At 48.5% G+C, this 23,393-nt stretch overlaps 1 long non-coding RNA gene and 2 other non-coding genes across 3 annotated transcripts; 1 reads left to right on the top strand and 2 right to left on the bottom strand.

Annotated features, from left to right (window-relative positions):
• Positions 1 to 8,611: 8,611 nt before the first annotated feature.
• On the bottom strand, positions 8,612 to 22,541 carry LOC124512350 (uncharacterized). Its single transcript, XR_006962105.1, has 3 exons — positions 22,385 to 22,541; positions 8,935 to 9,137; positions 8,612 to 8,658 (listed from the first exon to the last, which is right to left on the bottom strand). It is a non-coding gene; the product is annotated as an uncharacterized LOC124512350 (long non-coding RNA).
• TRNAK-CUU (transfer RNA lysine (anticodon CUU)) lies at positions 9,385 to 9,457 on the top strand. The gene has a single exon. It is a non-coding gene; the product is annotated as a tRNA-Lys (tRNA).
• Positions 11,944 to 12,068, bottom strand: LOC124512713 (small nucleolar RNA SNORA17). The gene has a single exon (XR_006962228.1). It is a non-coding gene; the product is annotated as a small nucleolar RNA SNORA17 (small nucleolar RNA).
• Positions 22,542 to 23,393: the final 852 nt, after the last annotated feature.

Raw genomic sequence — 23,393 nt, forward strand, 5'->3', positions numbered from 1 at the left:
AGACACTGGGCCGGGTGTGCTGGCAAATGTTTGACGACTGGCTCTCTGGAAAACTATGCGTGGGTTTATGAATTTTACTGCTATAAAGGATGCACAGCACACAATATGCCAATAATAACAAAACATACCGTACTCTTTATTGTAAGCTTCATACAACCAAAATGGGTTTTCCCAGAATGCTTTTGTTGATTTTTGCTAACACTGGGGTCTGGAGCCAATCTATCGTTGGAACTGATGAACAGGTGTGGTTCCAACAGAGTATTTGCTGATATTCTTGTTTATGCTAATAAGAAAGACAGAACTGAGATAAAAAGGTATGTTGGGATTTCACCTATTTGTCAGTGACGGGAACAACTTCTTTGCCGAACTGGATGGTAGTTTTTAAATTACCAAATGGTGGGGCGCCTGGGTGGCTCAGTCGCTTGAGCGTCTGACCTCGGCTCGGGTCACCATCTCACGGTTCGTGAGTTGGAGCCCCGCGTCGGGCTCTGTGCCGACAGCTCAGAGCCTGGAGCCTGCTTCGGATTCTGTGCCTCCCTCTCTCTGCCCCTCCCCTGCTTGTGTTCTCACTCGCTGTCTCTCTCTCTCTCAAAAATAAATAAACATTTAAAAATAAATAAGTACCAAATGAATATCTCCTCAATTTTTTTGTGCAACTCACAGTGCAATGGCTACAAACACCCTTTCAAGTTTAATCTGCATTTTCTCCATCACGTCCTTACATTTGGATAATCAACAATCCCCCATTTAGAGTATTTGCTGTTTTTCGTGGTGTAAATATACACACAAAGGCTGATTTCAAGCTGTCAGTGTGCTCTGGTCTGAATATTCGTGTCCCCCCCAAAATTCATATGTTGAAATTCTAAGCCCCAAATTGACTGTATTAGGACGGGGGGGGGGGGGCCTTTGGGAGGTGGTTAGGTCATGAAGGTGGAACCCTCAGGAATAGGATTAGTGCCTTTACCCAGAGGCTCCTGAGGGATCCCTTGCCCCCTCTACCCTGTGAGGACGTAGGAGAAAGAAGGCACTGACTCTAAACCAGGAAGGGGGCCCTCACCAGAAGACAACCAGGTTGGTGCCTTGATCTTGGACTTCTAGTCTCCAGAACTGTGAGAAATATATTTCCGTTATTTTTAAACGACCCAGTCTGATGGATCTTATTATAGCTGCCCAGACAGACTAAGACCCGGTGTAATATACTAAACGAAGATTCGGGAAGAGGTGCCCAGTCGCCTACCAAGTATATGGTATTTTCACCATGGAGATGCATGAGACATAACTTCAAGAGCATTGGCAAAAGCAAAAGGTGCTAAAGCAATTAGGAAATGGTGAATGTGTAGTATGTGTTACCATATGTGAATTCTTAATAATGTCCGTGTTTAACAACCCAGCTCGCAAGATTGCTGAAAATGGAAGGAACAGTCCGTTCTTTCAAAGCGCAAACTGTAGGCAGTCAGGCCAGCTGAGACCAAAGGGGCGGGGCCTAACAAGGCCCAGTGGGCCCCTGTGTTCAGGCTAAGGAAAGGCCTAGAAGGGGAAGATGTCGTCTCAGCAGCTGAGCAGGGAGAGTATTATTGAGAGAGAGTCATTCTCTTTACAAGGAATTGATTTGGCCTTGAACTGGGGCAAAAGCCCTCCAAGTCCAAGGCATGCTGCAGCCCTGAGGCTTTAAAGGAAGGGGGAGGGGGCGCCTGGGTGGCTCAGCTCGTTAAGCATCCAACTCTTGATTTCTGCTCAGGTTGTGATCTCACGGTGTTTCATGCGCTCCAGTCACTCTGTGCTGTGTTTTTCTCAAAGTAAATAAATATTGGGGTGCCTGGGTGGCTCAGTCGGTTGGGCGTCCGACTTCGGCTCAGGTCATGATCTCACACTTCTTGAGTTCGAGCCCTGCATCTGGCTCTGTGCTGATAGCTCGAAGCCTGCTTCAGATTCTGTGTCTCCCTCTCTCTCTGCTCCTCCCCTGCTCATGCTATGTCTCTCTCTGTCTCAAAAATAAATAAAAACTTAAAAAAAAATTCTCTCAAAGTAAATAAATAAACTTTAAAAAATAAATAAAGGAAGGGGGAGGACTGTGTGTGACGGAGGGAGGGGCTGGGAGCTCCCAGGGGATCCAGGTGGAGAGGGAGGCAAAGGGCAAGGAAGGGTGAGCTGAGTTGAGTGCTGGGCATGGCACAAGGGGACCCAGGCCTAGAAACTCAAACTTCAGGAAAAGCCACACCACAAAGAGAAAAAACACTTGAAGAGTTTAACTTCTTGTGAAAAATGCAGTGAAGAGACTGAAACTTGTGTCAGGGTTAATGCCCACACAGGCCCAGAAGTGAGAGAGCTCGGGGTATGCCAAGCACTGAAAATGGTTCATCCCCCAGAGCCCAAGGTGTGAGGTGGGAATGGGGGGTGGGGAAGATAGAGCCCCCAGAAGTCCAGCTGACGGTGATGGATCCTGACTTGTGCAGCTCAACACTACAGGTGTTTTATTCCCAGCCTCTTGGCCTCCCTTCCGCAGTCACTCCAGGCGTGGACACCCAACAAGTGACCCAGACCTTGCGGGGGCCCCCACCAGAGTCAGGCTAATACCCGTGCTGGGGAGGCCTTGATCTCCTTCCCCAGACCCCAAAGACAAGGGAGTGACAGGACTCAGGCAAAGCTCCTCTGAAGGGACCACTAACACCTGCCCCTTTGCTAACAATCATCTCTAACGGGTCCCAGGGCCCCCAGAGCGGGGACAGCAAGGATTTTCCCCCCAGCTGCAGAATGTCCTCTTCTTGGTCTCTTGAAACTCACCCCACGGTGACACAGCAGCTCCGGGCAGTGACTAACCCGGGTTTGAGGTGAGTCTTTCCATGATGGGGCAATGAAGCTTTGGAAAAAGCCCCCTTCTCAGGGGGGGTTTCTTCTATCTGCAGTTGGCTCATCCTGAAGTCATAGAATTCTTGCCTTCCTCTTCCCCATTTTCTAAAGTCCATACATACCCTGTTCCTGTGGGAAAAGAAGAGGGGCCACTCCTGTAAGCTCCAAAATCCAGCTCTTCGTCGCTCTATTTGCCCCCGAGCACCTGCTCGTCTCCTGCCTCCCGGGGGCTAGAGCCACAAGGCCTGTCACCACTACATGCTCCCATCTCCCAGGAGCCCATGGTCCAGTGGGCAGGGGGGACAGACAAACTGACAGTTGCCATGCACCGTGACATGCGTCCTCACAGAGATCAGCCCGGGGCCCTCAGGGTGGCCTGGAGACTGGGGCAGATTGGGAAAGGCTGCCCAGAGCTGGTGGCAGGGGAGTCCAGAATTAAACACGGAGTTGCATTAGCCTGGCTGAGAAGCACGGATAGGACACATGAAACAGATGGAACAGCACAGGCAAAGACATGAGAAAAGAAGGCACATTCAGGCTCTTATGAGTGGATTTTGGTGCGATGGACTAGATTCTCGTTTACATTTCTGCACCCCGATGAAGTCAGGCGTGGCTATGGGACTTACTTGGCCAATGACATTTGAGCCGACGTGGCACCATTCACTTCCAGACAGAAATGCATCGTTCAAGAGCCAGGGCCCTCTTTCTCTACCCCTGCAATCGCGGAAACACACGTCAACATGGAGCTTCTACCAGAGCCTGGATCCCTGAGTCACTATAACGAATGGAGCCCCCTGCTGGTCTGAACGGCCATGTAGTGTGAGCAAGAAATGAACTCAACGGCTCATTTGTTACTACGGCATAACCTAGCCTGTTCCTAGCTGATACCATTGGCCTGGCTGCGGAGGGTTTATCCCGGGGCTGGGGCGGGGGGGGGGCTCAGATGAGCCTGCCTATGTATGCGGTCAGCTAGATCCCCTATTCTTTCTCCAGATCTCAGACAGCAGCACAAGCTGTACATAAGTGGATTAGAATCCTAGCTTTATCATTTACTCGTTCTGAGAGTTGGGGAAGTTTAGTTAAATCCTTTGAGCCTAAGTTTATCCATCTATAACTGGAGAATAATGAAAATAAGATTACCTCCTTCCCAGGGCTGCTGTGTTTCCTGAGTAAATCAATGCTCGATCTTCCCTCTCCCCAGTTTTGACACTTGTCAAAAGCGTCACGAAGGTACTTGTTCCAAATGCAGATTCCTGACACCCCCCCCCCCCACCCTACACCTACCGAGTCTGAATCTCTGCAGGTCAGGCCCAGCCATCTGTGCTTTCAGAAGGCACTCCGGGTAGTGTTTTTGCGTGTTGGAGTTTAGGAACCACGACCTTTAAAGTTTTGATAGACAGTCAAAACCTCTGCCCCGAGAAAGGATCGTTGCTTGGAGGCTGGCTTGGCCTGAGGCCAAGAATCTTCAGCCTGCCGCAGATCAGGTGGCCACAGTGCCTCGGACAAAAGCCAGAGGCTTAAAAGCTCTGTATTACTTAGAGATCAGGTAACGTCACTTGGAGCCAGCTCAGTGTGTACAACTCCAGCATTAATCAGCCCTCTGCGGCAGAGGCCCAGATCTGTGCTGAGCTTTTTATGAGGTGTTCTTCTCCGAGGGAGAGATTTCAGGGATGCACCCCCTCCATAGCCCGGCCCAGGGAGGCTGACCCCTCGGGGATGTGGTACGAGCCCTTTTTCCTTCAGGACGAGGCCGATTCTTCAGAGAATCGTGTAAGACTGAGACCAGGAAGAGGGCTGCAAAGCTAGACCCTGGTAAAGTAGCTTCTGAGGGTAGAGAGCTGCCCAAAGGCTGCAGAGAGATGCTTTAAGCTACATGTAGTAGCTTAAAGTAGCTTAAAGTACCAGGCCCAGCTGCCCTCCTGGCCAGCAGCTTCCTCCCAACACATGCCACTGTCATACGGCTCTCTTCCTAAACATTGCTCCAAATGACACTTACGCTCAAGAACACACCATGGCTCCCTATGGCTTCCCACCCATGGAATCGGGTGTTAACTTCTTGCTCTGACTTTCAGACCCCTCCACGTCATACCACACCATGCCTTTCAGTCCTTCCCCCCACTACGTTCCCAGCCTACTAAGTTCTCTCTTCCCTCCCTTGCCACGGTAACCCACCTGGGAGGGGAGTTCAGACCCCTCACCTGTAGCAGATGCTGCCGGTGCCCCACCCAGACCCCCTTTCCTAGGCCGGTGTGGCCATTCCCTGCCGCGAGGTACAGGAGGCCGCCCTCTTGCCTCCACGCTGCACAGCTGTCCATGGGACCAGGCCGAGGTTATACTTCAGGTGAACCCCATCTTTGTGTGGTCTCTTCCCTCCTCCCATCCCGTTTTTCTCACTTCCTCACAGACTTTTTCTCCAGACAGAACGCCCTCATAAATCACCTGCACGAGAATTTATGTCTTGGGCTTTGCTTCCAGAAAGCCTGAGCTACGACTCCCCTGTCACTTGAGAAGTTACCTTGAGGCAACAGTGGCTTCGAACTATATGCCCAGGCGACCTATACCAGAGGTCACAGAACAGAAAGGCTCACAGCCCAAATTAAGCCATTTATTTATTTTATTTTTACTCTTTTTGGACAGAGAGAGAGAGAGAGAGCAGGGGGAGGGGCAGTGAGAGAATCTTAAGCAGGTTCCACGTTCGGTGTGGAGTCCGACACGGGGCTCGATCCCATGACCCCGAGATCGTGACCTGAGTGGAATTCCAGAGTCAGAGGCTCAACCAGCTGAGCCACCCAGGCACCCTGAATCACACCATTTATTAATCAATTTAAAACACACAGTGGACAGGAGGAAGGTAAAGAGACAGGACAGGTGATCACATTTAGGTGGAAGGATCACCCTGCCTGAGTCCGGGGTTACAAGCATTCATGTATCTTGTCCTCTCTGCCACAACAGCCTTCTCTCCTGCTGGTGTGGCTACGGGGGTCAGACCCAAGGGCAGGCCAAGGGCGATAGCTGGAGGCAGTGCCCGAAGTGAGCACACAAACGGCCTCTACTGGGGAAGACCAAGGACAAGTATACCTGTTCACACTGCAGCGCCCGAGTGCATCTGCTGAGCAGCTGTGGGTTTTCTCTGTTTCCTGGAGTGTCACCAGTGAGTGACCAACACAGGAGTGACATTGCTTCAACCTGGAGAAGACATGATCCGTGCCTCATAAATCCTTAAGATTTACTTGGTATTCTCATTCCTTGTCTGTAAGCAACATTTTCATTTGATCTATATTCCACCCATATACGTTCTATTTATTCTTTCTGTGTCTAAAAAATCTCCTAAGCTACTTGCTTCTATACTTAATGTCTCTCATTTTCTATAGCAAAACTGAATATTCATAAATAACACGGCAAACACAAGACAGTTCCCTTTTCCAGAATTACCATCTCCTACCCATCGGTCTAAAGAGCTTTGTGTCACCCCAAATATAAAACCACATCCTTTAGTAACGGAACTAGGACTCAGCTCAGGTTTTGAGCACTGGTCTGACTGGCTCTAAGTCCATTGTGCTGGGTGACGTGTTGTTTGGGAACATAGTCTGTCTCCCCTACAGATGGTAGGGACCTGCCCCCCCTACCCCCCCCCACACACACATATGCACACAGTGCTTGCCCAGTGCTTGAATGATGTCGTGGGGTTCAACTGAATCCATCAGCATTTTAGAGACAGCTCAGCCAGTTTGCTTTCCTGCGTCATGATCACTGTGCTTAAAAAGCCAGAGGACAGGGGCATCTGGATGGCTCAGTCGGTTGAGCATCCGACTTCAGCTCAGGTCATGATCTTACAGTTCATGAGTTCGAGCCTTGTGTCAGGCTCTGTGCTGACAGCTCAGAGACTGGAGCCTATTTTGGATTCTGTCTCTCTCTCTCTCTCTCTCTCTCTGCCCCTCCCCCACTCATGCTCTGTCTCTCTCAAAAATAAACATTTAAAAAAATTTTTTCTAAATAAAAATTAAAAAAAAATTAAAAGCCAGAGGACAGAAACAAGCTGCCCCCTCCAGCAAAGCTATGAACAGGGTAGGTGCTAAACCCTGGTTTTCATTGGCCAGATTCAGCCTGCGAATAACCAGTGTCCCGATACCTCTCCGGATTCAAGAAAGCAAACTCCTGCCCCCGTGCGACTATAAAACCAGGAGCCTCCGTCCGTTTCCAACTGGTCCACCCATCACAGCACTAAAAGCTGAGCTTTTATATGTGAAAAGTGCTTGCCAAATTCCCAGAATAGCCGTGGCAGGAAATTGAATAACAAGGTAAAAGTGTAACCCTGCACTACACCGTTAATATTGGAGGGGAGAGGGTGGGACAGTCGATTAAGAAAGACAAATCTTACTGTTGGCAGGTCAAGCTCATACGCAGAGCTCTACTTGAGGCTCAAGCCACCAATTCCAATCCACACAGAAGTGACTGGAGACGAGGATTTGAGAAGGACCCCCCCGCCCCCGCTCCAGTGAACAAACCTTCAGCTCCGCAAAAGGTGTGGGGTCTTCGTTCTAGCCATTCTGCGCTGCCCCACGGGGCCACCCTTGCCCAGTTAGTAGGAAAACCTCTCCCCTTTACACACTTTTCTCTTCTTTGCTCTATCACTCAGGAGGCTTCTGGATGGGGAGGACGACGACGATGATGGTAACAGCTCACATTCAGAGTCATCGGTTGGGTTCCTGAGAAGAAACCCTGAGACCAGCGTGCACCGTGTGCTGCCTGGATCGACGCGCACAGAAAGGGAGGAAAGAAAGGATTGGGCAGGATTGGGCAGAGGGAGAAGTGGAGCCGAGATGGAAACCCAGCAGAGGCCTCCATCAATCCCACGGAGCGTTCCAGGGCTCGCGTGACCTTCCAGAGTTGTCCTGAGTTGAGGCAAGGGGTTCAGGCCTTTATAGCAACTCATCATACATCAGGCGTTGAATGTTTCCCAAGTACGGAGAACGGCGTCTAGCACCTAACAAGCGCTCAGAACGTTGTGAATGAATGAATTGGTTCACAAGGGGAAAACTCCAGCGCTGCGTGTTTCAAGAACAACTGGGCGTCTGGCTCCACTTGTCTGTGCTCTGCCCTCTTCCATGGGTTGGCTTTGCCCTCGGGATGGCTTCCATCGAGGTCCCAAGATGGACCCAGGGCTACTTGTATCTGTGCCTTTACCAGGAGGAGAGAGAACTTCACCATTATATCCACCAGAAGACCCAAGTCTTCTCAACTCAGTCGGTTGAGCGTCCAACTTCGGCTCAGGTCATGACCTCGCGGTTTGTGAGTTCGAGCCCCACGTCGGGCTCGGTGCTGACAGCTCGGAGCCTGGAGCCTGCTTCGGGTTCTGTGTCTCCTTCTCTCTCTGCCCCTCCCCCACTTGTGCTCTGTCTCCCTCTATCAAAAATAAATAAATAAATGTAATAAGAAAAAAATTTTTAATGAAAAAGAATAAAAGAAGACCCTAAGTGCCACACTCCACACTTCACAATACGAACCGATCACTGAGGTAACAGGATTGAGATCGTGCTGATTGTTAGGACATTCAGGACCCCCCTGACATCCCACCCAAACCCAGAAAGCAAATATGAGTGCTGGTAGGAAGTGGGGAGAAGAGGAATGGATATCGAGTAGGTAATCAATGAACAACCACTGACCCTTCATCCCATGAGCGTCCAAGCCCTTGAACCCTCTGCTCCCTTCCCCGGGGTCTAGCTTCACCTTCTCCTCATCCCCTGCTTAAATGACCCTCACCTACCTCCACTCTGCAGCTGAGGGTTTGGGGTCATTGGCTACCGTCAGATCCTGTGGGAGAAGGGGAACGAGAAGAAAGAAGTCCACTGAGAGTGGGGTCTAGACTTGGGAGCTTTGAGTCTAATGCAATTAGATTAACCACTCTGCAGAGACTCAGATAAGCCCCTGTGGCCACACTAGGCAAAATATGCCTTACTCTCTCCCCGCTTTCCCTGCTTTACTTTCCTCCAAGCCCTTATCTCTGTCTGGACTTCTATTGTGTTTATGTTTATTTAGTTGTTTGATGCCTTTTCTGCACTGAAACAGATGCTCCGCAAAAGCACCTACTTTCTTTCGTTCACGTCTGAGTTTTTGTCATGGACAAAACTCATTTGTGGGTGGATGGATGGACAGACGGAGGACGGACGGAGAACCATTGGCCTGTGTTGCTACGGTAACGGGCTCAGTCTCCTCCTCCACCTTCAGTGGCATCGCCAGAGACTTTTTCGTTTTGTCCTCCACTCCAAAGCGCCAGGCCTCAGGAAGGCCAACTGGAGAAAGACAAGAGAGGAAATGTCATCCTACCTCAAGTAAATCAGTCTGTCCTTATGAGCCAGAGAACATCTGATCCATAGATATGGGGCCTCTCTAAGTGGTCCCCAGTTTTAGAGGAAAAAAAATCAATGAAACTATTTTGTCTCTACAGATTTCACAAGTGTGAAATGTAAGATTTTGACAACAATCCTTTCAACTCTTAATCATCATTAAATTGATAGAAATCACACATCATTAAATTGAGCCTGGCTGGCTCAGTTGGTAGAGCATGAGACTCTTGATCTCGGGGTTGTGAGTTCGAGCCTCACGTTAAGTGCGGAGATTACTTAAAAATAAAATATTTTACAAAAGAAATCACACATGCACTGTAAGGTCAGCAATGGCCACCTGTCTCACCGTGGCTAATGTTTAATTGGAAGGTGCTGATTGTCACATGGTTCACAGGCTCTTCACCCACAGAAGGACGAGGACAATTCTATCATCTTTCACATGGTGATCTGGGAGCACCGATTAAGAAAAGGAAAAAAAAAAAGGGGGGCGTCTGGGTGGCTCAGTTGGTTAAGCGTCCAACTTCGGCTCAGGTCACGATCTCACGGTTTGTGAGTTCGAGCCCCGCACCGGGCTCTGTGCTGACAGCCTGCTCAGAGCCTGGAGCCTACTCCGGATTCTGTCTCCCTTTCTCTCTGCCCCTGCCCCGCTCACACTCGGTCTCTGTCTCTCTCAAAAATAAACATTAAAAAAAAAAGAAAAAAAAAAAAAAGACCAGAGGATTTGAGGCCAGCCTCCCCGGTTTCCAATCCCAGACCCTCTTCTTACTATCTGGGTGGTCTAGAGCAAGTTGATTGATCCTTCTGTGCCTCCCCTTCCTCATTCATAAAGTGAGGCTACTCTTAGTAGCTACTGCCCAGGACTGTTGCGAAGATGAAGGAAGTGCTTCCCTAGTGGGAAGCACTAGGACGAGTGGCCGGCTCGCTGTGGGCACCGAGTAAGTGTGGGCTGTTGGAGCGTGTGGTCTGCAATGTTGAAGACATCAGTCACCAGGCAAGCCTCCGTCACTTACACAACCCACTCACATACACGGAATGCACACATAACACGCACAACGCATCCATAACACCTGTAACATACAACAAGGAGAACAAAACACACAAGACACAGGACGTACATGCGTGCATACATAACACAGCCAGGCGTTTTTCATACTCCGTGCATGGCGGTTTCGTGCAACCTTGCAGCCAAATCCCTGCGGACACACGCCCGTGAGACTCGCTGCTCTTCCCCCTGGTGGGCCAACGTGACATCATGGAATGCCACGACAAAGCAATTTACCAATTGCTCGTTCTAATTGCTCCCGGAGCAAAATACTCCAGTTTTGTCTCACAAGCTTCTCGGCCACAGGGTCTTCTCCAGCGTAGTGTGGTGCTCTGGAGTCAGGCATGAGTTCAAATCCTGACGTTACCACTTACCAACTGAGTGACCGACCAGGAACAAGATGCTAAACTGCTCTGGCTGTGATGCGGTTCTCATTTTATGGAGGCGGAAACAACCAGAAAGAACAAACTGCTGCCCGTGACTCTCATGTTATCCACGAAAAAGATTTACCTTGCACGGTTGCTATAAGAAATGAAAAGGTAAGGTGTGTACCTCGTTTAATTTAGTGCTTGGCACACACTGATCTATGCTAACCTAACAGGTGGTGGCGGTGGTGGTGAATGACGTTTTCTTTAAGCGGAAAAAAAAGTTGCTTGGACTTAATTACTCTAAGCTGCTTTTCATGAACATAACAGTAAAGGAGACCCATGGTGACTTGAGTCCCCCCAGCACATTTGGGGTCCAGGTCTCATAAACTTTGACCCAGCATCGTGTCGTAACGGTACCATTTCCCTTCATGAAATTCGAGAGGTGATGTTTTGACATTGTTGCCTTTCATTTCCTCTTGATGGGTGGGCTTAACTTGTTTCTCAATTTAGGCGAAGCAAAAGGGAGAAGTATTTTTTAAATCGCTGGGATAGCCCAAGTCGGTCCTACCTTCTGGCCCCTGAGAAGGAGCCCCAAATTCTCTCCTGCTCTCCTAAGGCATTGGGGCGTTTTCCAGTTCCTCTGATGGCCAAATATAATACTTTCCTTAGTTTCCTCCAAAGTTCCCCCATTTCAGCTTCAACTTTTCCCCCCGACACTTGGGTGCCTTAACAATGAGTTTTGAAATAATATCTTAACCATATTTCACGTTCTTGTGGTGCATTTCAGTTCACCAAGTGCTTTCACATCCATTCTTCCTTAAGGGCTACAGGAAGACATAAGTCCTCTTTATGAGGACACCGCTGAGGCTCAGAGAGGTGAGTCAGCCTTCAAATGCCACCATCTCCCGCTACAAGAAGACAGTCTTTAATTGACACTTTTCTTAAAACTGCGGTAAAATACGCGTAACACAGAATTCACCGTTTTAATCATTTTCAGGTGCACAGTCCAGCAGCATTAAGCACGTTCCCATGGCTGTGCGGCCATCGCCACCGTCCATCTCCAGAGCTCTTTTCATTTTCCCAAAACTGAAACTCCATACCCATTAAACGCTAACACCCTCCTCCCCTTCTCCAGCCCCTGAAACCACCTTGCTACTTTGTGTCTCTATAAGCGTGACTGCTCTGGGAACCGCGTGCAAGAGGATTCATACAGCGTCTGTCCTCTGGTGCGGGAGACACTTTTGCGGCAAGATTTCTGGAGGACGTACTGGGATTCCTTCCCCCACTGTATTTGTTTTGCTAATATTGCACATCAGCCAGTGTCTATTTTTTGTGTGTGTCAAGTGTCAGACTATTAATATCCAGACATTCATGGGCCAGAACACTGAGTGAGACAAGCCTCTCTTTCTGCCACCTAATGACCCAAGTGTGACACATCAGCCACATCTGCAATGCTCTGAGGGCAGGAGGGTGTCTATTCCTCACCCGAAAGTAACCTACCCTCGTGGACACAAACACCTGGTAGGCCCTGCCCTGCAAAGCACATGTTTTCTAACATTTGGTTTTATGCTGAATGCTGTTTGTTCCTCTTGGGCCTCCAAGAAATTACTTGACTTGTGGACATCAGCAAAAAGAAAAGAGGGGAGAAGAGGGGAGAGGAGAGGAGGAGAGAAGGGAGGAGGGGAGGGGAAGGGAAGGGAGGGGAAAGGAGGGGAGAGAAGGGGGGGAAGGGAAGAGAAGGGAAGGGAAGGGAAGGAAAAAGAGAAGAGAAAAGAGAAAAGAGAAGAAAAGAAAAGAAAAAGAGAAGAAAAGGAAAAGAAAAGAAAAGAAAGGAAAAGAACAGAAGAGAAAAGAAAAAAGAAAAGAAGAAAAAGAGAAGAAAAGGAAAAGAAAAAAAAAGAAAGGGAAAGAAAAGAAAAGAAGAGAAGAGAAAAGAAAAGAAAAAAGAAAAGAAAAGAAAAGAAAAGAAAAAAGAAAAGAAAAGAAAAGAAAAGAAAAGAAAAAAGAAAAGAAAAGAAAAAAGAAAAGAAAAGAAAAAGAAAAAGGGCTCCTGGAGAGGGGCATAAGACATTTTCATGTTCTACTTCTGAGATTCCCAAAGACTCCCTCTCATCCACTGGCCTCTGTGTGTTGTTGTTGTTGTTTTGTTTTGTTTTGTTTTGTTGTTTTAAAGAACTCTGTGATCTACTTCAATTCATGTTTTGCCAAGAAAGCTAACACAGCTGCAAATCCTCTCTGCCCTGAAAGCCTTCCAGCCTTTCAGCCTTTCCAGAGGCCTCTTTGCTCGCTCAGTGGCCACTTCCCTCCCTCCCGGGCTGGCCAGCCTCTCTGAGCCCACTGTTCCCCAGGCCGCCCACCAGCTCCTGTGACAAGGCACTACTCTCTGGAAGTGGCCGTGCCTTCTCTGTGGGTTTCCATTACTTGGAGAAGCACAGCCCCCTTGGGCACCCCAGCCCCCCTCCTTAGGCTTCCCCCTCAAAAAACTGGCTCAGCTGCCGGCTGGTAAACTGGCTGGCTATCACCATGACAACAGCCTGGCCCAGAGCCTGGATGACGCCAGGCCTGACTCCCCTCCGAGCCTCACCCAAATCTGTTTGTTCAAGTTCCAGCTGCTTTTGTTGGGCTCCGTTTTGCTTGTCAGTTTGAGGCAGCTCCGCTGCTGATTGGCTGCAGGGGCTGGGCTTAGCATCCCTGGGATACTAACCGGGAAGTCAGCTCCCTGCCTGGGCAAGGATTTCCTGGCACCCTGGGGTATTTCCCCATCACAGTAACAAGATCTAGAAGAGCCTTTCAGGCAGGACAGAGCCCATAGGAAGCCGAGGCATCAGATAATCCATTAATGCTCTGATCCCTCTGATGACTTCAATCAAGGACACTCTCGCCAGCCCACTGTTGGCTCTGAGATGCCACACTCATGACTAAAATCCAGCCTGGGGTGCCTGGGTGGCGCAGTCGGTTAAGCGTCCGACTTCAGCCAGGTCACCATCTCGCGGTCCGTGAGTTCGAGCCCCGCGTCAGGCTCTGGGCTGATGGCTCGGAGCCTGGAGCCTGTTTCCGATTCTGTGTCTCCCTCTCTCTCTCCCCCTCCCCCATTCATGCTCTGTCTCTCTCTGTCCCAAAAATAAATAAAAACGTTAAAAAATTTTTTTTAAATAAAAAAAAAAATAAAAGCCAGCCTGTTGTTTGATAAAACTAAAGAAGCAATACACCATGTTGATGGAACCGTCCAGCTGTGGATTAACATCAAAAATAAATAAAACCAGGAAGAAGAAACACTTAGGTGGATTTTTGAGGAACAGTTTAAGTGAATATGGCAATAGACATCCAAGTGGATTTTCAAATCATCACTTGGGGGTGACTTTGCTTTTATTATTTGGATAACTACAGAAGCAGGAATCTGGAACATTGTTGGTGACTAATTTGAAGACACACCTGTAGCCTTTTGTCATTTCATCAGGTTTTTATCTCCCAAATAACTCAGTTTAATAACTTGCTTGGCCTCCGGGGCTCCTGAGTTTACCCCCAGATTCTCTGGTTTGTGACATAAAAGGTGCCTCTCGTGTGTCACCCTTTGCAGCTGTGTCAGGGCAACCTCAGCTCCTCATCTGTAAAATGGGAGTAAATCATGCCAACCCGCCAGGCTATAGAGCTACTTAGCTTGGCTTAGTCTTGGTACTTACTGAGCTATTTTTTTTTTTTAACGTTTTTATTTATTTATTTATTTTTGAGACAGGGAGAGACAGAGCATGAACGGGGGAGGGTCAGAGAGAGAGGGAGACACAGAATCTGAAACAGGCTCCAGGCTCTGAGCCGTCAGCACAGAGGCCGACGAGGGGCTCGAACTCACGGACCGTGAGATCACGACCTGAGCCGAAGTCGGACGCTTAACCGACTGAGCCACCCAGGCGCCCCCTTACTGAGCTATTATCGTCATCATTAACTCCCACCAATGCCTGTTTTCTGAGGATCCTGACACTCTTTATAAAAATTACATCATCGATCCAACAAATATTTAACAAATATTTACTAAGTCTCAATTGGCCAGGCACTGTGCCAGCCACTAGCGATAAAATGATAGACAGACACAGCTCCAGCCCCTTGGTAGTAGCTTCTGGACTAGTGGGGGAGACAGACATTAGTCAAATAACCACACAAAATGTAAAATTACATCTGTGTCATGTGAGTGAAGCCATCTTAGACACTCCAGACCAGCCCATCTCCCAGTTGAATACCACAGAGGACATCAGTCTTTGCCATACTGAGCAGAAGAATGTCCTGGCCAATGCCTGTCTTAATTCCTAACTCACAAAATCATGAGACACAATAAACTGGTTGCTGTTTTAAGGTCTGTTCTCCCCCCAAATAATTACATCTGTATTAAGTGCCTAAAGCATTAAGAGAATGTGAAATAGAGGAAATAAACTACATTTTGGCCACTTTTCCTAGTTAGAAAACAAGAGTTAACATAAGAATTTAGAATGATTTGATCACCTAAGTCCCAGAGTGGAAAGCAAAGCCCAGAGATGCAAATGCTCAATCCCCCAACCCTGCAGAAAGAGCCTGGGGTTTCCTTACACTAAAACTTGTTTGCTGAACGGCGCCCTCTTCTGGCCTGGAGCCCTTTCTCCTGAAGCAGCTACTTCCTACTCGCTGCTTTTAAAGGGATTTGTAGAATATGATGTCCACTCCTTCCTCAAAGGTGTGCTGAGCGCCCAGGCCCTGGGAATACAGCCTGATCAGACACAGGCTCCCCACCCTTACGGAGCTGACAGTCTTTTGAACTTCCTGACATCTCTGAAGAGTGTAGGGCAAACTTCAGAACGCCTACTTGTTGGATAAGAAACTGAGTCGGGGACGGCAGATAAAGCTTTGCTACACTGTTGATGATTTAGGACTAGATTTTAGGGTGCAAGGATGCACCCTGCAAGGGTGCAAACCTCCCACCGAACGTTAGATTGAGCCCAATTTCCGCAGGCTCGGTAGCCACACTCTGCCTCATCACCCTCTACTTCTTGAGTTCCCTCCTGCTTGGGAAATCTCTTCATGGTCCCCGAACCAGGGGACCCCACGTCTACACCGCTGTGGCCTCAGGTGCCTTTTCCTGCCACTTCATCTCTGCTATGGTTTCCCCAAAGCCAGCCTCAAGTCTCCATCTTCCCAAAGACCCTCCAGCCCTCCCTGACATCTTGCCCCTTAGTGCCCCCGCTACTGTAACATACGTTTAGGAACAGACACCCAGGCAGACATCTCGATGTATATACCTTGTCCCATCGAAAGCACGGCCTTTGGAGGGATCAGACAGACCCGGAGTTCAGATCTGCCACCTACTAGACTGTGACGTGAGGAAAATTTCGTCACCTTCTCCTACGCAACCAGGCTGTTCTGAAACTTACATATGTTTCGAGCACTTGGCACATAGTAAACACTCAGCTTGTATGTCTAAGTCCTTTAACGTGTCCAATCTGGTCACCTGCTTAAAAAGCATTACGACCCTCGAGGCATCTTCTACAGCCTTGGGCGCGTGTAGAGAGATATATAACCTGGGCGCTGTGTGGAGAACAGGGCTGATACAGAAGGCATGGTGCCTAGGGCCCACAATATTTTCACAAATCCATAGACATGATTTTATTTCCCTTAAAACTCAGGAGAAAAAATTAACTTTTATATTAAAAAATGACACTATGTTATATATGTTAACCTATTTGTCTTCATACCAATGCAGTCATAAAATATAATTTTCAATTAATTTTTATAGAGGAAGGAGCCCACAAAGGCCAAAGAGTCTAGGGCCCATCAAAGTCATTATGCAGCCCTGATTCTGAAGAAAGTCCTCTGCTATTTATTTTTTTTTTAATTTTTTTTCAACGTTTATTTATTTTTGGGACAGAGAGAGACAGAGCATGAATGGGGGAGGCGCAGAGAGAGAGGGAGACACAGAATCGGAAGCAGGCTCCAGGCTCTGAGCCATCAGCCCAGAGCCCGATGCGGGGCTCGAACTCACAGACCGCGAGATCGTGACCTGGCTGAAGTCGGAGGCTTAACCGACTGCGCCACCCAGGTGCCCCAGTCCTCTGCTATTTAAAAAAAAAAAAAAAAGAAAGAAAAAGTGGGAAAAGCAAACAGTGGCAAAAGAAGAAAATCGCTCACTAGCTGAGTGTAAGGGTCTCTCCAGCCCTAACATTCTTCAATTCAGAGAATTCCTTTTGCCTCAGCATGGCAGGATCCTGTACAGAGTGAATTCTTAAGAGTAAATTTCCTAACGCTTTCAGAATCTGTGAATCCATCCACTTTCAGCAGAAGATCTTGTCCCCCCAAGAATTTGGTGTGCCTTATGAAATCCATGTATGCGCGCTTTATCTACTTTATCTATCAAGGATTGCCATGCCCTCCGGTAGCCGACAGAGGGCGCAGCGATTCAATCTTCAGCGTGGGTATCACAGCCAGCAAGGGGAATAGAAAGCCTTGCTGTTCAACAATTGGGGCCTGACATGGGAGATTGTTAGAGATTCAGTATCTTGGACCTGACCCTAGGGAGGATCCTAGACACCTGTGATCAAAATTCACATGTTAAGAAGATCCCTGGGTAGGGGCGCCTGGGTGGCTCAGTCAGTTAAGCATCTGATTTCAGCTCAGGTCATGATCTTATGGTTGGTGAGTTTGAGCCCCGTATTGGGCTCTGTGCTGATGGCTCAGAGCCTGAAACGTGCTTCGGATTCTGTGTCTCCCTCTCTCTCTGCCCCTCCCCACTCGCGCTCTGTCCTTCTCTCTCTCGCTCTCTCAAAAATAAACATTTAAAAAAATTATAAAAATTACATATACAAACATTAAGGTTTAAGAAGCACTGATTTAAAGCTTCTAGCCTGAGAAAGGGAAGCCCACTTCCTCAACAGAAAGAAGGATGGGAGAGGAACTGGCCAAGGCATCCCTTGCAGCCCCCAAATCTCCTATTCTTTCAGCCAATCAGCCAGCATCAATCAAGATGGGACTGAAGCCACAGGAGGGATGTAAAAGCATTGTATAGGTCACAAAGCAACTAGCTTCATCTTCTTCCATTTCAATAAGTACTTACTGAGTGCCTACTATGTCCTGGGCATCGAGATACAATAGTGAGCAAAAAACAGACTCTGTTCCTACCCTTGGGGGGCTCTCAGCCTAGCGGGGACACCAAGGATGAATCGTCACACACACGACTACAAACCTTGATGTGGTTGCCATGTGGGTGCAGAGGGCCATGAGACAGTCACGAGAGGGAGGGGAGCCGGTTTATACCAAATGGTCAGGGGAGGCCTCTCTGAGAAAGTGAACTATAAGCTTGAGAGCTGATGATGCCTAAGCCAGGGAAAGAGTAGGAGCTCCTGGCAGGCGGAAGAGAATGTACAGAGGTCACGCAACAGGGAGGAACGTGGAGCATTCAAGGAACTGAAAGAAGGAACTGGCATGGAGTGAGGCAACAGGGAGGGAGGCAGAAAGCAGCCTGATGGGGCCAGAAGCAGAGGACACAGGCTCCACACGCGCGCGCGCGCACACACACACACACACACACACTGCAAAGCGACTGGCCCACGGCCCTGTATTGGAGGGTCCCTGCTGCAAACATCCATGCGAACAACTCACCCCTGCCCACTGAGTCCCAGTCTCCGCGACCGCTCACTCTCTCCTCTGCTAACCTCTCCTCACCCTCCCCACCACCAGCCATCTCTCTGTTACCTGTCTGCTTCTACCCTTCCCGCTCCAGCGTCTCCACCATTTACCATTTAAACCTGATTGAGTTCTCCCCCAACTTGCCCGGGCAGCCAGACCCCAATTTCAGGACAACTCCTTCCCCGGAAGGAAAGACAATCCCTGAATCAGAAGCTACGAGTTCACTGAAGGCTCCGTGTATGGAGGGATCATCACGTGCCCTGCCAGCCACCATTTTATACACTTTTTCATCCGATCCTTACAACCCGCCTTCACTAGATAGCTGCTATCATTCCAGCTTTGCAGTTGAGGACATTAAAGCAGTTCTGAAAGGGGGCGCCTGGGTGGCTCAGTCCGTTAAGCGTCCGACTTCAGCTCAGGTCACGATCTCGCGGTCCGCGAGTTCGAGCCCCGCATCGGGCTCTGTGCTGACTGCTCGGAGCCTGGAGCCTGCTTCCGATTCTGTGTCTCCCTCTCTCTCTGCCCCCCCCCCATTCATGCTCTGTCTCTCTCTGTCTCAAAAATAAATAAAAACGTTAAAAAAAATTTTAAAAAAAAGCAGTTCTGAAGGGTAAGTAATTTTTACAATTACACAGCTAGAAACCGTGTGACCCTGTACTGACGGCACAGCTGCATTTCGAAAGCCTCCAGAAGGAGCACACTCTTGGCCCACCCCAAAAGAAATCACCTTGAAGGTGTACAAATAATCAGCTGCAAAGATATTTGTAGCCTTGTCTAGAACAGCAAAAAAAATGTAGAAATCGCCCAAAGGTGGGGCGCCCTGGGGGGCTCTGTCGGTTAAGCGTCCGACTTCGGCTCAGGTCATGATCTCTGGGTCCGTGGGTTCGAGCCCCTCGTAGGGTGCTGTGCTGACAGCTCGGAGCCTGGAGCCTGCTTCGGATTCTGTGTCTCCCTCTCTCTCTCTGCCCCTCCCCCACTCATGCTCTGTCTCTCTCTCTCCGTCGAAAATAAATAAACATTAAAAAAAATAAAAAAGAAATAGCCCAAAGGTTATATTTCAACAATGCAGAATTATTTAAATTGCTGGACGTTTATAACCAGAATCCTATGTAACCAGCTATTTAATTTGATCACATAGAAAAATATGTTCATGATCTATGGTATAGAAAAAGCAGATTACAAAACATTATTACAGCGTGATCCTATTTTCATAAAAACCACAGCATAGAAACTACAAGGTATAAAAGTAGAGTGTATAGGAAAAGTACGATCAAAAGTAATGACGGTTGTTATCTCTGTGATGAGACTACAGGTGATTTTTTACTTTCCTTATTTTGATAGTCTGAATTTTTAAAGGTTTCGCCACGAGCATCTATTTCTTTTCGAAAGAGAGGAAAAGCAATAAAATAAAAATGAAAAAACTCAGGAGGCGTTTGAGCCTTCCCATTTATTATCTATTAAAAAACAAACATATTGCTCTGCTGGGAACATTTAAAAAAACATGTTTTCTTCTCACAAAAACAAAAACAAAAAATCAGAGAGAACAAACAAGCAAAAGGAGAGAAACACATTCCCTCCTCCCCACAGACACCCAATACCAGCACCTTCGTGACTCTTCATAAGTCCCGTTTTTTTACAGATAGTAAAAAAAAAAAAAAAAACATTCTGCTCTAGATGCCAGTCCCTGGGGCCCACCCTGTTCCCAGCGTGAGTTTGGAATGGGGCTTACAGATTCCTCCGAGATACCAAACAGCCCCTAAGGTGGATCTGTCCAGGTCTCAGACTGCATCTGGGATTCCAGAATAGCAACTCACTTAGTGCGGACCCTGCTGTTGGGGATCACACAATTCCTCGTGGGTCACAGGCGACAAGAGCCATCAAGTGTGAGGACCATAAGAGTGATTCCCAGCGTGTTTGCAATTGCAACACCCTATCATTACTGGATTTTGCAACCATCCTTCCCCTTGGAAGAGAACTCAAAGGAATACAAACAGCATTTGCATATTCCATTTAGTACTTTTCCACACATGCAGCTGAAGGGAAGTAAGGTTAATCTGGCTTTAAGACTATCACAGCCCTCCTTCCCCCCCACCCCCCCACCCCTTGGAGAACTGCTGGCAATCCATCCCAGTGTCCTTGGACAGGTTTGGGAATGACAGCTCTGAGGAGCTGTGCGGACAGGTTCTGCCACGAGGGAAGCCACACCAGGCCGGGGAGCCCAGGTCGCAGGGCAGGATGTCTCTGGGCCATTCCCACACATACACACTCCACAACAATAGGTTTCTAAGGCCCACCCTACCCACACCCTCTCTTATTAAAGTCCCCCCTCCTGGGAAGGGGAGCAGGATGGCCCTACAGCTGCTGGCGCCTAGCCCCACTGGGTCCACACCCTCGGCGCAGCCCTCGGGCACAAAGTGTTCCTAGAGCTGATGTGCAAGTCAAACCATTCCTGGATTCTTCAGAGGCTGTGATAGCCAATCATGGCCCAGGCCCAGGGCCTCCCCTCCCACCCCAAGCTCCACGATTGAGCTGGTGTCACTACTGCTGTTCCATATGCTCTTCCTTGAAACTTCAGAGATTTTGGAGACCCTATTCATACACACACACACACACATACATATATATATGTATATGTATATATATATGTGTGTGTGTGTGTGTGTGTGTGTGTGTATGGCTCCTCTCATCAATAATAACTATAGGGGTGCCTGGGTGGCTCAGTCGGTTAAGCGTCCAACTTTGGCTCAGGTCATGATCTCTCGGCTCGTGAGTTCGAGCCCCGCGTTGGGCTCTGGGCTGACAGCTCAGAGTCCGGAGCCTGCTTTGGATTCTGTGTCTCCCCCTCTCTCTGCCCCTCCCCTGCTCGCACACTGTTTCTCTCTCTCTCAAAAATAAACAAACGTCTAAAAGAATTTCTAATAATAACCATAGCTTCTCTTTACTAAGCTCCTTCTATTGCAAGCATGCAATGCACGCAGCAGTCTTTTGAGGTAGACACAATTATTCTCATTTTCGCAGATGAGAAAACTGAGGCTCCAAGAAAGTCGAGTGATCTGCCCAATGTCACACAACTGCTAACAGAGACAAGAGTCAACCCAGACCTGCCTGACCCCAAAGCTCATGTGCTGTCCTGGAAGGCTAATGCAGAGGGGAACCAAGAGATCACATAATATTCCCCATCCCATTTACAAGACATTTAAGATGGAAAATTCATTTACAAACTGTTAACTAGCGCTTATGTGCCAGGAGCTTTGGAAATATCAACTCAGTTTATCCTCATCGTATTGCTAGGAGATGGGTGCTTATTTTTACAGATGGGAAACTGACACACAGAGAGGGGAGTACACTTGCCTAAGGCTGCACAGCAGATGGTAAAGACTGGGTATAAACCTGGCCCTAGAGCCCCTGTGCTGCCTCTCTGAACCCAGGAGCAGAGGCCCTTCCCTCCTAATTCTTCGTCCTTTGGCCTTTCCACATCACCACTCTCCTCTCTCTGAGAGTCCACTTCAAACTTTCTCATCCCTCTCTGGGTGGTGATGGTGTTCTCTTGTGAAATTGCTTGGTGAACTACTTATTGTGCAAGGCTTTATTTGATTAGGTCACTATCTAGATTCCTCCAAAGAACTAACAGTTCTAGAAGGTTTGTCGAAGCAAAGGCTTAGCGTTGTTTTGGGTTTTTTGGTTTTGTTTTGTTTTGTTTTGTTTTGAATGCAGAGATTAACCAATTTACCATTTAGTCAACAAGGGCTTATTGGGAGCAGTTTCTGTCCCCAGCCCTGTACGGGGCAATACGGAGTCTAAGAACACAAAGACACACAAAACATGGCTCCCACCCTCAAGAAAACAACGCTAATGCCATCATATATAAGTGTGCACTCAGTGCGCTGGGTCTGTATACAGCCGCATTCAGAAGATACCTAGGAGACAAAAGTCAGAGAAGTTATGATGAAGCAGGTGGAACTTGAAATAGGGATTGAAAAAATAGGGGCAGGGTTTGGATAGCAAGAAGAAAAATACAGTCCAGGCAAGAGAAAGAATGCACCAGATCCTCAGAAATAAACTAGAAAGAGAAAAGGCTGGGGTTGTTTTTTTGTTCCTGCCAAATTTTTCTATTTCTATCAGAGTGAACAAAGAGCAAATACCTCCTCTAGCCTCTACCGTGACAGGGCTTCTGGAATCGGAGAAGGGCGCTGTGCCTCATATGTCCACCAGGGGGCAGAGCTGCCGCTTCTGCCTCTATAGCTCTGAGTACAATCAGAGGTGAAGGATTCCAGACTTCTCAAATCAGCAGGATGACGGAGGCCAGCGGTGGGCACCAATCTTCTTAGTCTGAGCTGCCTTCATACACAGTCTGGAAGTGAGGGAAGAAATAGAATGTAGAATGTAGGAGGAATTGGTCGAGATTGAAAGGGGAGAGAGAGAGAGAGAGAGACATTGAAGAGGCATTCCCCTACAGAATCTAACCTTTATGTACCATGAAAAGACCTTCCAAGGGCTGAAAGGGGTTCCCATGGGTTCAGGCTGCATGCCTTCTGCTGTCGTCTTAGCTGAGAGAAGTTTAATGCAAGGCTTGGGGTCACTATTAAAAAAATAACTAACGGCTAGTCTAAGCCTGGTTTCAGGACAGCCAAGTCACGTTCTCTGGACAAGAGAAGCCATTCCAACCACTGTAAGGAGGAACGCTTGTGGCTTGGGAAGTACACACGTCCCGGCCACCACCACAGGCCCTGGTGTCAGGCTGTGGCTGCGTGAAGCAGCAGGTGTGCCACTGTTATCCGTTAGGAGGCCTGAGGTCAGTACTTAGCTTTACTGCACGCCCCCTCATCTGAGCCGGGCAACAGGGTCCTGAAGCCACAAGAGCACACAGGCGGTTAGAGGTGAGATGGAAGCCAGAAATCCTAGCCTTTATCTGTCTCTAACTAGCTGTGCAAGTTTGGGTGGACGAACCAACTTCTCGAGAGCCCGAGTTTCCGCATGTGTGAAATAGAAGGGCTGAATGGGGGGGGGGGGGCAGGGAGAATGTGGGAAGTGCTTTCCTGCTCTGAAATTCTGGAAAACGCACAGTCCTCTGGTCAGAAAACCCGGGGGATTGGTGGGGGGTGGGGGGCGCGACTGAGCAGCTTGAAGAGTTAGCCCCTTGCCAAGCAGTCC

Source organism: Lynx rufus, unplaced genomic scaffold (genome assembly GCF_022079265.1).
Source record: "Lynx rufus isolate CCGP_SWC_20201006 ecotype Redwood Valley unplaced genomic scaffold, mLynRuf1.p SCAF_17, whole genome shotgun sequence".
In the NCBI taxonomy this organism is placed as follows: Eukaryota; Metazoa; Chordata; class Mammalia; order Carnivora; family Felidae; genus Lynx; species Lynx rufus.